Source organism: Crinia signifera, chromosome 6, assembly GCF_055691185.1.
Source record: "Crinia signifera chromosome 6, ASM5569118v1, whole genome shotgun sequence".
Lineage (NCBI taxonomy): Eukaryota > Metazoa > Chordata > Amphibia > Anura > Myobatrachidae > Crinia > Crinia signifera.
Genome location: NC_139222.1, coordinates 237,331,969 through 237,346,685, shown reverse-complemented (window position 1 = coordinate 237,346,685; position 14,717 = coordinate 237,331,969). Strand labels below are relative to the sequence as shown.

Below are 14,717 nucleotides of genomic sequence, written 5' to 3'. Positions count from 1 at the left end.
TTTCTGCTACCTTTTGTGTTTGTGCATGTGTGAAAAAGAGATGTGGTTTCACTATCTGCCAGCAGATGGCAGTGTTTATAGAGGTATTGTACAATTGTACACTGTGCAGAAGGGGGGAGAGGGAAAACAAATAACTCCCAATATATCAATATTTGCACATAAAAACATTATTAGTAAAAGTAAATTGTAAACTGCACCAAAAAGAAAACTATACTAGTTGTGAATAAAAAAAAAAAAAAAAACAACCTGCACATTTTGACAAGATCATTCAGCAAGGATTTATAAATTGTGCCCCAAGACAAATACACATCAGCTTTAAAGAGGAATTTGTACCATTAGCAAAAGCATAACACTTTGCACTTATAGAAATGTGACCTCTAGCATACAATACATTGTTCTATGTTCTCAATTTGAAATTTCAAAAGAGGTTGAGCTTGAAAATAACTTTTTTTCTCTTTTGTAAGAGCAAAGAAATCAACTACATTGAATTAGGCTCATTGTCACTTTGTTGACTTATTCAAACTAGATGGAAAACTGAGGGATATCTTACAAACAGCCTTTTTATGTGGATTAATCTTTGTAGTACCAAAAAACATTTACAACAACGTCTAATATTGGCCATACTAAATCAGGTTCCAAGTACTAAAAAATTACCAGTTTGGTCACAAGTGTACCCTCCACCATCCTAAAGCCTATGTAATAACTGTCAGGACATTGGTTGGACAGTACCCCTTTTTGGGCATGGCCATGCCATGCCAGTGTACTAGACCATGGGGGTGAAAAATTAGGATATCAACATCTTGTCTGCTGCTCTGCAACGTAAATGAATAATGTGCACATGTACATGGCATATAATCAGAAAGAGGCGGAGAAAAGCGGTTTTCGTAAGAAAAGGAAACAATCCCATTGTGGTACGAGACATGACTAGTGTTCATTCTAGCACCCGCCATATTTGAAAACCCATGCAGTTCCTCCTCCCTGCCTCGGGTGTCGCTGTCTGCTGTGGTGTTTCTAGCACAGTGCAATCTGTATAGCAACACTAATATGCAAATCAAACATGTGCTAGAAACACCACAGCAGACAGTGACACCCTAGGCAGGGAAAAGGAACTGCATGTCTTTTCAAATATGGCGGGTGCTAGAATGAACACTACATGACCACTAATCATTTTTATTTGCATGAACAAAGCCCCAGCTCCTCCATTCCAAAACTTCACCATGCTTTCAGCTACCAAGTGGTAAAACACATTACAAATATTTACTGCAGAGGACAATGCTAGTAGTAAACCACCTGCAAACAGCAGACATAAAGCACATCATCGGCTCTTTACTGCCTCTGACATGTAGGTAAATATTCTGAGGTTCCTAGATCTCGAATGGGGCTGATGCAGTCCCGTTTGAAGAGCTACAAATTTGTAGCTCTTTTGATTACCAAACAAGCGCACATGTGCATGGTGTCCCCTAGAAAATGAACCATGCAAAGGCAGCCTTTGTGGACTGTTTAAAAGGTGATTGACAGGCAGCTGGTATTTAGGGGTGTAGAACGCTGGCGGTTTCTGGGATTGCCTTGGTAAATGCACGTGTTGCCCGGCCAGTGGGAGGGAGGGCCACTGAGGACAGCAGTGTCCTCCTTCTCCCCATGGCCTTCACAGCTACTGAGTCAGTCCAGACTGACTTGGTAGCTGTAGGGAGGGAGCAATCCATTAGATGGTGAATATTTCTGAATGGATCCCCCCCCCCCCACCCCCCGTGTGCACAGCTGCACAGATTTGCAGGGCGGCATTGACCTGCTCTTTGAGCTCTGAACACTTGCACTCCAGCGAGTAGGTCTGAATAGGGCCTATTATACCTCTACACTATGCCCTGTGTACCAATAATAGTGCTTACCTGTTATCCTTATATAGCAACATGGAAAGAGAAAATAAACAGAAAAAGAAAATGTTTACAGCTACCTGCAGGTCAGCTTATTATATGGCATCATAGTCTGCCAAGAAAAAAAAAACTGTAACATAGAATTACTGAGAAAGAATAAAGCAAATAAAAAGGAGGCTAAATAAAAATGCATTTATGGAAAAAAACGAAATTCCGCAGTGTAACAGTTCAGCTATTTCACATCACCGGCTCTGACAGGGATGCATGGTAAATGAAGACTTTTAGGTCCATTTAGAAGCAAATGTAACTTGTCACGCTGAGATGACTAATGGTTTGCTGATCTTTACAGAAATGAAGTTAAGTTAATAGAAATTTTTTGAAACTCTGACTCACTGAAGAACATGCCCTAGTATCGAATCCGTGTTCCTTTTTTTTAGATCCAAAATATTGATTTAAGCTTTTTGTACTTAAAATAAAAAAAAAGGAAAACCGTGAAGTAATTGTACAGAAACCATTGTAGTGCGATGCCCATTTTCTTGTTTCCCAACAAACACTCTGGAGATGTAACCGAAGGGCAGTTTATTTTTCAATTCCAGATGTCCAAATAGATGACACTGGCACGTTTTCTGAGGTAGAACTGCCAACTGGAAGCTCTCGAAGTAGCTAAGTAAATAACTCCTTAAAATAGTTACATTTGTGGTTCTGTATTTTTGGGAATTGGAGGATCTTCCAGTAGTAGATTGCATAAATCAGAAGCTAAACCGTATGTCCTACTGGCACATAATGGACAGCTTGTGTTGTGGAATTGCACTATATTTGGGATAGTCATAGACTCTTAATAAAACTAATTTATAAATAAAGGAGTCAGGTGTGCTCAAAGTGATAAGCAAAATAAAATACAAAAATTCTTGGTACTTGTTTCCTAGCACGGCGCCACCGATTTTGATTGTATTGATCGGGTCGGAAAAATCGCGTTGATCGCATGCCAACCAAATCGCATGCGATGCGACCGACGCGATCGACCCGATTTTTACATTGGAATCAATGTAAAATGGTCCCCGAGACCCGATTTTACATTGATTTCAATGTAAAAAGCCCCCAAACCCCCCATTTTAATAGCAAACCCCCCCTGATGGTTAAAATGGCCCCCCATTGTTAACGCCACCCCACTATTGACGCCAACCCGAAGCGTGGCGAGCGCAGCGAGCCCGCGAGGGTCAGCGGTATGCGTCCTCCGACCTTTTCATACCCCCACTATCCACGTCGGCGTGGAGTCGATTTTATATAGTGTGGCGAGCGCAGCGAGCCACCGAGCCCGAAGCGTCCGCGAGGGGACGTGCATTACTTCACAGGTATACGCGTCCCCTCGCTGCGCTCGCCACACTATATAAAATCCACTCCACGCCGACGTGGATAGTGGGGGTATGAAAAGGTCGGAGGACGCGTACCACTGCGCTCGCCATGCTTCGGGTTGGCGTCAATAGTGGGATGGCGTTAACAATGGGGGGACATTAACCATACTTTCTAACCCTATACAATGAGAAATTGGCCATATTGGCCCATTTCCCATTGTTCCCTATGTAAAATCGGGTTGATCAACCCGATTTTAACTTTAAAAATTAATTTAATTTAACATTATTCTCTATGGGAAAATCGCGTTGATCGCGGCCCATTATAATGGCCCGCGATGGACCCGATCAACGCGATTTTGTCTTTCACGGGCAAATACACTGGTGATTGACATAAAATCGGGTTCATCGGGTTGATCGCATGCCTTAAGTACCTTAAAAACTTAAGGCATGCGATCAACCTGACGGGCGCCGTGCTAGGAAACAAGTACCAAATTCTTGAGCATTATCAAGAAAGGATCTAGGTAGTTGTCATTTTGTACCAATAAAAGTTATACAGTATATCCGATATTGAAACATTCAATAGAAAAATTACTTTCTGGATATTTTTGTACAGTGTTAAAGTTCAATTTTTTTGTTTTAACCTGTTTGGGAATGTATGTGGATTACAGTGATGTAACACACTTTGAAGGCAGAATGTCTCATTTTCAAAATCAGAGTTAAAATCAAATTGTATGGCTTCGAGTACCATAGAAAGATAAATTGAAGCAAGAAACAATCATATGGCTTTTACAAGGAATTTCTATATAGATTTTTCCTCCTGCCACCTGTTGTAATTTAAGCAGAGTACAAAGTGTTTAGAAACACACTATAGGAATAATTGGCAGTTGACCTTTACTCTGAATTCAAAGCTCATGAACACAGTTGGATAGTGTGAGATTTCATTAGCATGATTTAAAGGAACAGTTTCAAGTAGCAGATTTAAAATGACAAATAATTTGAGTTGCTGAGAACCAAAAACAACATATCAAAAATAAAAATCCTATTTGTATTATTTACTTAAAAAAAAAAATTATCCCTCATCTCTATGTATTTTGTCTTTTTCTGGGTATGCTGGTTCTAGATCCTGTATGCTTGATGGGGGATTCGGATGGTAGGTCGACAATGTCTAGGTTGACACCATGTGATAGACATGGTAAAAAGGTCGACATGGCTATGGTCAACACATGAAAAAGTTGACAAGTTGAGTATTTTGGAATTTGTTTTTTACTTTTCATACTTTACCATCTAGATGGACTACGACTGGGAATGGTAAAGTGTGTCAAGCGCTGTGTTAGGGGATCGAGGCACCTGGCCCAAAACATTATAGGGGAAATTTACTAAGATGAGTACTTGTGTATTATCACGGCGCCCACTACAGCATTTGCGTAGTGGGCAATTCAGGGTAGTGAAATCGCATTGCATCGTATGCCATTATTGTATGGCACGCGATGCAATGCAATTTTCCTATGTAATGTATTCACTGCTCTCTGTCAGTGAATACATTACAAAAATCGGGTCAGATAAAAAAAAAAAAAAAAAAAAAAATCGCATTGTATCGCATGGCATGCCATTATTTTATGACATGCGATGCGATCAGATATCGGTTCCGATTGGACATATAATAATGTCATTTAATGTGCAATACAATTAAATGACATATAATGTCATTTATTTAGGCACTCCCCCACTATCCACGTCATCCCGATGAGTGGCGAGCGCAGCGAGCCCCACGCGGGGCGGCGGAACGCATACGGCCGACCTTTTCATACCCCCACTATCCACGTCGGCGTGGAGTTGATTTTATATAGTGTGGCGAGCCACCGAGCCTGAAGCGTGGTGAGCGCAGCGAGCCCCGCGAGGGGATGTGTAATACATGTAACATAATACGTGTCCCCTCGGGGGTCGGTGGCTCGCTACACTATATAAAATCAACTCCACGCCGACGTGAATAGTGGGGGTATGAAAAGGCATTCCGCTGCGCTCGCCACGCTTCGGGATGATGTGGATACTGGGGGGGGGGGGGGATTGCAGAAATAAAATTATGTCATTTAATGGTATAGTACATTAAATGCCACTATAACAGGTAAAATCGCATCTCATCACATCGCATTGCATGACATACAGTAATGGCATGCGATGCGATTTCACTACGTTTGCGTTTGTAGTAAAATCGGGTGCCGTGATAACACGCAAGTACCCTAAGATGTGTATTCTACATAACATGTGATGTTGCTATGGGTAACCAATCAGATCCTGTCTACTATTGTCTAGAGAAGGGCTGGGCAACACCGGCCCTCCAGATGTTGATGAACTACACATCCCAGCATGCCTTGCATCAGTTTCAGCATGGCCACATAGCAAAACTAATGCAAAGCATCCTGGGATGTGTAGTTCATTAACATCTGGAGGGCCGGTGTTGCCCAGCCCTGGTTTAGAGGGTGCTAAATAAATAAGAAATAGCTTCTGATTGGCTACTCATAGGAGCATGTGAAGTAGAATATACTTCTTAGTAAATTTCCCCCTATGAATCAAACAAACCATGAAAGGGGATGTGGTAAACTAACTGGGGGTCTACATGTTTAGGTGTTGACATGGACACCAAAATCTTGTGAAAATACATATTGACCTTTCCATAGGTCGACCATTTCCGTGATGACCTTTTGACAGCATAGGATGCATAAATTTATGTAACGGTGCAGTCTATGGGCATAGCACAGCAGAATATACACCATAAGGTTACCCAATTCAGTTCAATGGTCTCCAAGACACAAAGCGATGCAGCGAAACAAGAAGCATGTTTCCCTACCCACTGAAACGAACAAAACCAATATCACATCTAAGCAATATTTCCATCTGAATCTGACTTTCACGCTTCAAACAAGTTACTTGTTTGCAGTAAAAACAGCAACCGATGGTCATTAACAAAAGCATAATACAGCAGGGCGAGTGCAATGAAGCCCATTGCTGCTCTCACCATGCTGTGGGCACAGTGGCTCGCTATGCCCGCCACCTATTTTATTCTCCCTCTATGGAGGTCGTGGACCCCCACGAGGGAGAATAGCTGTTGCCCGTGTGTCAGGCTTTTAGCAGTCAGGATTCTGATGTCGGGGAAATGACCGACTGCCGGTGAGTCCTCCGGCACCCTTATGTTCATCTTCAGACAGAGGATTATTTCAGGTCAAGCCCATATTACCAAAAGCCCATGAAAAGAACTACAACCTTCATAACGACTTTCTCTTGCAGCAATCATCACACACCACTCACATTATTAAGGAAAAATTAAAGCAAAAATGCTCCATTAATTGATGCTTTTTTATCTTCTAGAGATGGGCCTAAATAAAATGGAATAAAAAATGAAAGAAGATGATGTCCATGTGATGTAATCCTGGGAATGTCAGTAAAGATGTCTGCAGTAGGGTATATATGGAGCCAAAAGCATTTATGCAGAAATATGATGAGCTGCTGAAATAGACTCAAACAAACCTGCACAGCTATGCAATTTGTAAACATTCTATCTCCGATAATGTCCCATTACACAAACCAAATCCTATAACACGTGAATCACACGAACGTTTAGCATATGCAAATCAGCGATAACGCCCCATGAAACCACACTCCCGACAGCCACTTATAACTCTTAAATAAATGTCCTAGGACACCTGGAAAATAAAAGGATATACACAGTTTCTAGTACATAATTTGTATGTTTACATATTGTCACATATAATAAAATTTCCAAAATTTACAAACAGGGGAGGTATTAATTAGGCCACTACTATGGTTACTAGAGATCTGTTACGAGGCATAAAATGAATAATTGCTGCGGAGAGGCATCTCTCAAGAAACATTGGAACAGGGGCCCTTTCAATATGTTGCTGTGGGACCCATAAAGTTCCGGTTACACCCTTGCTTATGGTAATTTTCTATACATTACATGCCACCAATTGCCTTAAAGAAGCATGCAAACATTATGCTTGTTGATAAAATATATCAGTTCATTAATAGGCTCATCAAGTACAATTGTTTTTTTTTAAAACTCAATCTTATACCCTTGACGTCCATAAAATGAAACTCTGGTTAAACATCTACAATAACTATTCAGAGGAGTGGCAGGCAGGCTTGTACTTATAAGTACTTCTTGTAAGTGTTTTCCCTTTTCTTACCAGTTCTTAAATGATATTGCGACACCAGAGCAAACAAATGAAACCATGTTATAATTATTAATTTTTGTTCTAGCTGATTCAATTCAAGCTCTTTGTAAACAGTTCATAAGCAGAAAGCATTGCTCAACTTCCTAAAAATGCATGATCTTATCTTCCAGAACAACAGTTGTAGCCGTTTTCGCAGTTCCTTTTCTTCTATCCATCAGGTACATTCTGATAATATTTGGTGGCTATTCTTGGATACTGATCATGTGGAGTATAATTCACGGTACTTGTGTAGTTTCCCCGCGCACAGTCTGTTTCAGAAACTTGGCAGCTTGCCAGACTCTGTGCGCGTGCCGCTCTAGCTGTTATCCTAGCTGTTTTCAGCGCTACGTTACCAGCGTAGCATGTGCGCGTGCCACTAGCTGTTCTCATTGCAGCGCTACGCTATCAGCGTAGCGTAATGTACACGCTACAATTGAGACACTTTAGCGTCCGAATCCCGAGTCCTTGCAAGCCGCTAAGAAGGGGGTTATCTGGATTCAGACGCTAATGCATCTGAATTTGGTAGGGTGTAGGGGTACATAGGGGTGCACTGTGCAAAACACTCCTAAACCTGCTCACAATGACACTAGTCGACATAACATAACAGCTGTCGACCTTGTTAATTCCACTATCCACGCCAACCCGAAGCGTGGCGAGCGCAGCGAGCCTCGTGAGGGGCGGCAGTACGCGTCCTACGACCTTTTCATACCCCCACTATCCACGTCGGCGTGGAGTTGAGAATAGAAAGTGTGGCGAGCGCAGCAAGCCACCGATCCCGAAGCGTGGCGAGCGCAGCGAGCCCCGCGTGGGGCTGCGGACACCTGTGAAGCCCGCGAGGGGATGCGGATACCGCCACGCTTCGGGCTCGGTCGCTCGCCACACTTTCTATTCTCAACTCCACGCCGACGTGGATAGTGGGGGTATGAAAAGGTCGTAGGACGCGTACCGCCACGCTTCGGGTTGGTGTGGATAGTGGAATTAACAAGGTCGACAGCTGTTATGTCGACTAGTGTCATTATGAACAGGTTTAGGAGTGTTTTGCACAGTGCACCCCTATGTACCCCTACACCCTACCAAATTCAGACGCATTACCGTCTGAATCCAGATAACCTCCTTCTTAGCGGCTTGCAAGGACTCGGGATTCAGACGCTAAAGCATCTCAATTGTAGCGTGTACATTACGCTGATAGCGTAGCGCTGCAATGAGAACAGCTAGAGTGGCACGCGCACACGCTACGCTGGTAACGTAGCGCTGAGAACAGCTAGGATAACAGCTAGAGCGGTTTGATATAATACCCCCTACCTGCGGGACATCAAAGCTTCCCCCACCCCTACTGCTGGAGGATTGGTAGGGGCCCCAATACATTGCTATGCCCAGGGGTCTACACTGCTGTTGACGCCCCTGTATGTACACAGTGTATATATATATATATACACCTAAGTGTCCATCTCCGTGCTTTGCTCCGCCCCTCTGGAAACCCCCTTCTGAAAATCCTGCGTTTGCCCCTGGCTCCAACAGCGGGGATCCCGACAGTCAGTATCCCGACATCGGGATCCCGACTGCCGGTGCAGTTGGCAAAATGCAGTACCTTATCAATTGTGTGGATAGAATAGAACAATGTACTTAAATACAATATGCTTGAATTGTTAGAGCAAGCTATTCATTTTTACTTTAGATAGTGGCAATACCTTTGAATTGCAGGCGAGTTCCGAAAAGTCTGGCCAATGTTTTAAGCCAGGTACACACTATACAATTATTGGGCCAATTGAATGGTGCATTTAATGCTTCAGGAGGTGTAAAAAAAAACATAACCCATGGTGTAACAGATACATTTCAGGACTTAACAGAGAAAGTATGGGTTAACGTGCATGGGGAAATTGATTTTACACAAAATAGTGTTAGGTTAAAGGAGTGCTACCCAGACCCCATTGAATCCTGGAATCAGAACCCCTCTACCCACTTTGATTGAGATCCATCCGAACCAGCCCTCCAGCCGAACTCTCCATCAACCTCAGCACAGGAGCTGATAAGCTCACAGCGCCTACCACCCTCCAAGGTAACTGGACATCCACTTGAACCAGCATTCAACCCTGTTGAGGAGGCCTCCAATAGTGCAGGACTGTACCCCAAGAGTGGACGGTAAAACAGACATCCCCTATTTCATTTGGGAGTGTTTTTTAAGGGCATAATAGGAACGGACAGATCTCTTTTTCCCACCATCATTTCAATATACCAGGAGTCATGGGACTTAAGTCGAGTGCACTAGCAGCTTTTTGGTGTCATAGCAAGCAGACAGCATTTACTAGTTGCGCAGCAATATAAGTAATACTTCATAATTTTAAATATTTTATGTTTACTTTTAACTTTGATCACATCATATGCAATAAATTGTGTTTTTCACTGTAAAACCAGTCCAATTGGTCCAAACATTCTAAATTAGCGCTGCTATCTGTTCTCTTTTTTTTGCTCATCACCTCTTAGGGACTAACTATACCTACCCAGCAGCAGCTTTGTGTCACATACTCAGTCAAGCGCTACAGGTATCACCCCCAGGGTGTGCTCCTTTTTCTCTTCTCTTAGGTTAAACCCTACATTATTTGTCGTTTCACAAAACACAGCACAGATGGTATAATGTTTAGCACTACTGCCTCACATCGCTGATGTCATGAGTCGGATTCCCACCATGGCCCTTACTGTGTGGAGTTTGTATATTCTCCCTGTGCTTGCGTGAGTTTTACTTTCCTCCAACAATCCACAAATATACTGGTAGTTTAACCCTAGAATGTGTGTGTGTGTGTGTACACATATGGAAGGCAATAGAAAATGTAAGCTCCACTGGGGGCAGGGACTGATGTGAATGTTCAAATATTCTCTGTTAAGCGATACGGAAAATGTGTCCGCTATATAAATTACTTAATAAAACGCATTCTGAAGCCTTAAATTATATTATTATTATTATTATTATTATTATTAAGTCTATAACAAGTTACAGACAAGATATTGGTTACAAGATGCGGACAGCAAATATTTTATATAATGAAACATCATCACTTACTCCATGCGTTAAGCACCATATTGTTTCACCATATTCTGAAGGTTTCATTAATAAGAAAATTGGCAGGATAGGGGCTGGATCTACAAATTAAATACTTTCTTCTAAAGGGTTGTCACTTGGCAACAAAGTTAATAGCCTGGTTTCTCCCATGCTGAAAACACTACAGGATTATATTATCTCTATTTTTCTTGGCATCCTGTTCTCGTTTCCAGAAGAACAATAAAGCTATATTGTTCTCTACATTGTGCAAATAATGGTGTCAAAATACATATATGAATGCACTTAAAGATAGAGGTTAGTAAGATATCAAAAGAACAAATAAAGTACTTATTCTCTAGGGGAACACTCCTATATGTCTACTTTTTAAAAAAACGAAATACTTGATTATACTAAGCCACAGAGTGTGGGAGGTTTCGGGTTAAACACTCAAGAGAACTATATCAGTTAAGATCATACCATACATCATTTACATTGTAGAAGCAGCTAGATATTCACAAGTAAACTTTCATTTTAAATAGAGCATAAAAACACTCCTTCAAAGTGATTGTATGATTTTATGCAATCCCTGGACTGGTGAGACATTTAATAGTCCTCAATCCTTGTACAATATGTCGCTGAACGATTTTGTTCAATGACATCACTAGAGCCCCACCTACTTTTATTGTCGCCTCTTTGGGAGAAGCCTGCAATACATTGGGGGGGGGGGGGGGGGGGGGGAGATCAAGGCTTATGTGGAGCTTAAATGACGGGAAATGCCACTATATAACAAATGTGAGCGACGCTGGCATTTCTAGGGGATATTTTGCGCATCTCTCACAGAGATGCTGGCACGCAAAGGATTAATAAATTTACTACTAAATAGGCTTTTTAAAAGATATAAATGAGCATTATAAAATAAAAATATATTCATACAATAACTAAAGAAGCCCAAATATACTGAAGGGTGATTATTTAAAGACAAACATTTCAGATGTCACCATAACATATGCAAAAGACTGCAACAAATTAAATACAGGCACTAAGCAGCAATAATAATACGTACTGTATGTGACCGCTGATAATATCAAGGAGTATCTTCAATGGTCTTTGAAGAAGATATGGCCAATAACATCGGAGGACATGGTTAAAAACATGATTTAATGTAATTTACTGGTTCACATCAAGAAATGTTACTGCACTGTTACTATACATTTCATTTTCAGTTGAGCTTGTACAGTATTTGTCTCAATTGATTTTTTTTTATATAAAAATGAAAGAGTAATTTAATAGGACTTAATATCAAGGCACACAATTATTGGTATTTTATAACTTTGTAAGTGGTTGCTGTGACAACCATATTTTGACATTTCTAGCTGGGCAGACTTACTGTGACAGTATTTTGCTATCTAAAGGAAAATTCTCAAAATGTAGAAGAAATGTCATCCAGAAAAAGATGGCAAAAAAAAAACGTTACATTGCTAAATAAATTAAATATAGACATAAGCAAACCACTTAACTATGCATGCCACATTTGCTTGGTAGAGACCTATGGTGAGGAATCTAAAGACAATCACTTTGAGGTTGAAAAGCAATACTGAAATGCCAAAAAGGCATCTCTGAAAACAATATAAATAAATTATGAAATTCCCTAACAAAAAGGTTAATATATCTTATCAGTACTAGGAGTGTAAAGTTCTCAGTGGCAACTAATTTACAACCTTAACAAATCAAGGTATATTTTCACAGTAAACAGATGATATCTTGAGTAATAAACAGTGCTGGTGACATATGCTAAAGTGGTTAGGACACAAAAGGGACAGATTCATTTAACCACAGTGTTTACAGCGATTGTAAAGCTCTGGGTTTAATACCCAGCATTATTAGAGTTTCAGTCAATTTTCATGCATGGTGAACCCACAGGTAGTTTACAGATGGAGAGAGTAACCTGTTCATCCAATAAACACAAAGAAGAATTCCAAATCCAGAAATTATATTGTAGAACTTGTTCGGATTTCATTCAGACAAGCGGATGACCATGTATCCGCTTGTCTGAATGAAATCCCCCTGATGAAGTCCCAAAGGGTTTCAACCCTATATGGACTTCATCAGGGGTTGTTTTTTAATCAGCTCCATTTTATGTCGTAACAGAATTTAGGTAGAGGCTAAAGGTGGCCATACACACGCAGATTTATCTGCAGATCTGTCTGGTTGGAACAAAAACATGGTTATGGATGAGAGCAAATGACAGTTGACCATTTGCTTGGAAATGCTGGAAAACTGACAAACTGTCACTCATCCATAACCATGTTTTTGTTCCAGCCAGCCAGATCTGAAGATAAATCTTACTAGTGTATGGGCACCTTTAGTTATGTAACCAATTTATTTGAAAAGGAAAAGGTTAGCCTTGAGACTCTCTCTCTCTCTCGCTCTCTCTCTTTGTGCCGTAGGAGCCTAGGTCTAGTAGTTTAGTGCACAATCAGTGAGCAGTGATAATCTATATCAGTGGTAGCCAACTACGGTCCTCGAAAGCTACCAACAGGTCACATTTTCCAGACAACCTAGCTGCTGCACAGGTGCACTCATTACTGACTGACATTTTCAAAGATCCACAGGTGGAGCTAATTACTTCACTTGTGATTCTGTGAGGAGATCTGGAAAACATTAACTGTTGGTAGCTCTCAAGGACTGAAGTTGGCTACCCCAGATCTATATATATGTCTAGTGTCCGTGAGTCTCTGAAACACTGCCATCTGCTGGCAGAAAGTGAAGCTACATCTCTCACATATGCAAAAACACAGAAGGTAGCAGACTAGCTTTTGAAGCTTTTGCTTTGAATGGGCTTACTAATATATATATATATTTTATTTATTAAAGTTGAACAATCCAGTCTAGGTCCCAGATTGTTTTTGTGGACCAATGATAGTTTTTTTCCCAAGATAAAAAAACTTTTTTGGGGGTACTAGAATGAACCAATGGACTATTCCAATCAACGACATTCATCCAGGGAGAGTTCAAGGCATTTATTTATTATGCATTGCTCTGTCTCTAAGGGGACAGAAATCAATTGTTCCTGTAAAATATTTTTGTCTAAAAACACAAAACAAATATAAAAACAGTCAGCTATCAGGCTTTTTTGCCCAATGATATAATCATACAATTAAATTCAGTACAAGTTGACCAATTTTTCATGTGAAACACACAAACTTCCTTGAAGGCCTTCTACCAGAGACAATTGAATCACTCCCATGGGATTAATTTGGCATCATCAATAAACATGGCAAATTGAATTCCCCCAATAGTATGACATTTAAAAGGCAATTCAGTATAAATCAAGACACCCCATTCTGCTATTAAACGCATCACACTTTTAAATTAGTAAATAAAACTCCAGGAAAGTGATAATTAACAGTTACTTTTATAGCCGTAGTATATTCTGTTGTGCTTTAGGGTTGGGAACAACATAGTCACAAACAAGACTGGGTAATGACAGACATTCAGGGAGGCACAAAGGCCATGCTCGCATTCTTGCAAGAGATAAGTAAAAGTGGCAACGTACAAATACAATAAGTTAAATACAATGAGTTCCACAATCATTTTAGGGACATACATACCACTAATAGTTATTTAATTAATCTAAAACGTATACAGAATAATGATGGCAAAGAGATAGCTCTACCATCTGTAGTAACAACATATTGACCAATGCAGGATAGTAATTTAACTGAAATTCATAGGATTACTATATGGCAGGTTTTCAAATACAATGAGAAGCTTAACGGTATTGGCCAGTGCCTTTGAATTGCATCAAAAGATGTTGGAGAGCTTGGGTCATGTATGCAATCAAATCAGGCATTGATACTTTTAGATGGAGGCACTCGCAGAGCAGCAAGTTCAATCCGTGGATGGCTCCTATAGGACTTGGTGAGGAGGTCATCCTGAAACCCGAACAAAACGCAGAGTACTATGAAGTTTGTCATGCAAAACATTAATATTGTCATAGGGAAACCTGAAGCTCGGGAACAGTTGGTGACTCTTTATTGTGCACAGAGGTTAGTATTGCCACACTAATGGAAATCACTAGCAACAAAACAATAATGCCGTATTTGAAATATATAAATGAATGGCACCAATGGTGTGATGGTTAGCATTACTGCCTCGCAGCTCTGAGGTCAGGGGGGCGATTCCAACCATGGCCTTTACCGTGTGGAGTTTGTATATAATCCCTGTGCTT

General features: G+C 40.8%; 1 protein-coding gene across 2 annotated transcripts in view; it reads right to left on the bottom strand.

The window, feature by feature from the left end:
• ARID5B (AT-rich interaction domain 5B) overlaps nt 1-14,717 on the bottom strand; it is a 223,409-nt gene that overhangs the window by 178,146 nt on the left and 30,546 nt on the right. The gene's annotated exons all lie outside the window — the stretch shown is intronic.